The sequence below is a fragment of the Lontra canadensis genome, unplaced genomic scaffold, assembly GCF_010015895.1.
Source record: "Lontra canadensis isolate GAN:19392208 unplaced genomic scaffold, GSC_riverotter_1.0 scaffold81, whole genome shotgun sequence".
Taxonomy (NCBI): domain Eukaryota; kingdom Metazoa; phylum Chordata; class Mammalia; order Carnivora; family Mustelidae; genus Lontra; species Lontra canadensis.
Window position 1 is genome coordinate 619,714 of NW_022631075.1, and position 3,749 is coordinate 623,462.

At 44.6% G+C, this 3,749-nt stretch overlaps 1 long non-coding RNA gene across 1 annotated transcript in view; it reads right to left on the minus strand.

Moving 5' to 3' along the window:
* Positions 1-1,016, minus strand: part of LOC116882153 — a 6,078-nt gene extending 5,062 nt beyond the window's left edge. The window contains exon 1 of the long non-coding RNA XR_004385560.1: positions 889-1,016. This is a non-coding gene — a long non-coding RNA (uncharacterized LOC116882153). The remainder of the gene's footprint in view (positions 1-888) is intronic.
* Between the last annotated feature and the right edge of the window lie 2,733 nt (positions 1,017-3,749).

Below are 3,749 nucleotides of genomic sequence, written 5' to 3' on the forward strand. Positions count from 1 at the left end.
AAGCTGTGATTTTTCTTTCTTTTGTATATCTTTATATGTATATATATCTTTATATCTGTATCTATGTATATCTGTATCTATGTATATATATCTTTATATCTTTAAAGATATACAGATATCTTTATATATATATATAAAGTTGCACCTATGAAGCTGTGATTTTTCTTTCTTTTGTATATCTTTATATGTATATATATCTTTATATCTGTATCTATGTATATCTGTATCTATGTATATATATCTTTATATCTTTAAAGATATACAGATATCTTTATATATATATATAAAGTTGCACCTATGAAGCTGTGATTTTTCTTTCTTTTGTATATCTTTATATGTATATATATCTTTATATCTGTATCTATGTATATCTGTATCTATGTATATATATCTTTATATCTTTAAAGATATACAGATATCTTTATATATATATATAAAGTTGCACCTATGAAGCTGTGATTTTTCTTTCTTTTGTATATCTTTATATGTATATATATATATATATATATATATGCATAAAAGAAGCTATTTGGTTTGGCACACAGATTTGAGAGTACCCTTATGAAACACAGAACTGGAAGAGGTATGTCTTCAGTATACTCAGGACTGTTTTTACTCTCTCTGCTCCCGGGCATGAAACCCTAGTAGCTAACAGGAATGTATATTCTGTTCCAGGCACTAACTCATTGCAACAACTCTAAAAATATCAGCACTATTTTTATCCCCTTTCTATAGGTGAATAAATGAGCTAGAGAGGTGAAGTAATTTGTCTGATGTTTTGACTCTGAATTCAAACATTTGTTAAGTAGAGCACAGGGTGCTGGATGGTGAGCCGAAGTTCAACAATAGACCACAAGAGAAATTAAAATAGAGCAGTTAATTACTCACAAGACCTGGAGGAAGTACAGGGAATGCCTCCAGAGGCCACACAAGGAGGTCAAAGCAGAGTGCAGATGGAGACAGGGCCTGGGGTATGGGCTTTCATTAGGGTCTGCAGGTGTGGTGCTTCCGAGTTCCTAGTTCAGAGTGAGATCAGTCAATCTAAAGCAAAAGAGAAAAGAGTGCAGTTTTGGTAAGCCCCACAGGGACCTTATCTTAGGAACCATACAGGCACTGGGAGGCAGGGAAGATGGTTGATCACAAGGGCTACTGGGGAAATCCTATCAGGAACTTACCATTTGCTTGTGACTCTGTGGGCTGCTATCTAGGGCACGTGCTTGCATGGGTGGGGGGTGGCTAGTGTTAAGTTTAAGGTCTCTGCAGGCCACTTAGCCAAACAAAATGGATGCCCAGGCAGCAGCACCATGGAGTAGCTTGGCGAAACTCTCCACATTCAAGGCCACACAGGGATTAAGTGGCAAAATACGGCTTCAAACTCGGGCAGTCTGAATCCAGAGACTATCCTCCTATGCCTTATTACCTCCATGCTGGAAGAAAAAGAATCAAGACATCACCCAGCTGTTGTAATTTCAACCTACCTCTCAATGCCTGTAATGTTTTTTAAATTTTTAATTTTTTAACACATTCAAGGAAGGCCCTTAGTATGGTACCTGACACACTCAATGAACACTCATATAGCAATAATTATCTCTTTTCCTTCTTCTTAAATTACTTTTCCGCTCCGATACTCACATTAGAGGAAAACTGAATCTCACCCTCCCCTCATTTCTCAAGATCAAGATTGAGACCCCTTTTAACAAGACCTTTCTAGGTAACCTCATCTCCATTAGAGCACATCACTTTTTCTACATTCACCCAATCACTCTAAAGGAATGTTCTTTTAGAGAACATTCTTGGAGGAAGGTTCTTCTAATTTCACAATTTAAACCCATTTCCAGGCGCCTGGCTGGCTCAGTCGGTAAAGCATGCAGCCCTTGATCGGGGGGTTGTCAATTGTATCATAGAAAATACTTAAAAAAAAAAAAACAATCACCATAATCTCAACCCTTCCCGACTCCCTACAAAGAATTTCCGTTTACATATCCTGTTATCCTCTCAAACCGATCTGCTCATTCAATCAACCCACCGTGGTTGAGCTTCTTCAGTAAGTGCTAGACGCTGTATATTCTGTAATGAATAAAATCCTCATTTCCATGAACTCAGTCCAGTGGAGAATAATGCTCATGAATGAGACATAACGCGAATAAATGCTACACATACATCTGCGACCCCTGCTCACCGCCGCTACGATGCCGGGGACGGGAGAGGGGGTGGAAGGAGGTGATGGGACACCAGGGGCACTGGAGGAGGGCGCCCAAGGATGAGCGAGCATTAAAGGTTGGAAAGAGGCAAATAAGCGACTGCGGTGCGCAGACTGAAGAAAAAGATGAAAATGGGCGCAAGGAAGGGAGAAGGGGGAGAAGTGCTAGCGGGATGGACGATGAAGGCAGGCGGGCTCCTCGGGGCGAAGGTGCGTCCGTCTCACTCACCTCCTCCCTCTCCTCGTCCCGGAGGCCAGGCCGCGCGGATGGTCGCTCCCGGAGGGGCGCGGGGAGCGGGCCAGGAGGCAGAAGCGAAGTTGGCGGGGCGGCGGCGGGGGAGCCTCTCTGGAGAGCGAGAGAGCGAACGGCATCTGCAGGGCTGGTGTGGGGGATCCTCGGTCGGGGCCACTCCCCTGACGGCGCTGGCCATTCCAGGGCCTGCGCGGCCAGCAAGAGTGCGAGCGAGAGCCGCAGCCCCACGGCGCACGGGCGGATTTGCCCGGCTCCGCGCTCTTTCACGAACAACTGCGACGCTTACCCTCGGATCCCGACGCCTCCGTCTCCGGACCGCAGAGCGGGACACTGGAACCATCGTTGCCACCAAAGTAGGGGACACGCTCAGGAGCCTGGGAAAATCTCTGTTGCCTTGGCTCCCAGAAGCCACCTGCGTAACCGCCCGAAGCTGAGAAAAACGTGGAAAGCGTTCCGGGTACGTCGGCAAAACCCTTCCCCGGGGCTACGTGGCGTCCAGCCCATGTGAAACGGGTGGTGTATCCGTGTAAATAAGCCGCCGCTGCTGCCATGGGTTCGGAGCGCCCGTCCTTCCAGTTCCGCAGGAGGCTCTGCGGGTCTCGTTCGGATCAGAGAGCTTGTCTTAGCCTTACACTTGAAATACCCCAGGGGAAGGATGACGGACCACAAGGTACATTTCACAGAATGGCCATATCAACAACACAGTCAGTTCCGCTGCGTTTTAGGTGCTTTCTGTGAGTCTCTGTGTGTAACATATTCTATAATACTGGGCGCTTAGTGTGTCTCATGGATATGTGTATATATGTATGTATGCATAATATATGCAGATATACGTGTATACATGTACATATATGATATATAGGAATGGCTCAAGTCGAATCACATCTTTTTTTTTTTTTTGAGTCTACCCTGAATTAAAATTCTAAATGGGGAATGGGAGGAAAAAGCACAAAGTAGTCAAGGTACTTCTACACAGCTGACAGCGTATTTATTATAGTGTTGTCATATTTAGCAAAAAGAAAAAATACAGTAGACCAACTTACATTTGAATTTCTGATAAACAATGAACAATGTTTTAGTATAAGTTGTAAGGTTTCACAGGCGAGATACACACGACACCAGGAGAGATAGGCACAAGGCCAGGTTTATTAAAGGCGCCCTTGGGGAGGTTCCTCACTCAGGAGAGGAGAGTGGGGGAAGTCGCACACAGGAAGGGGTTGAGTGAGCTTTTATTAGGCCAGGGTAGGGCGGGGCTCATAACCATATTTGGTAAGGTTAGAGGTTGGGGGTTAGAGA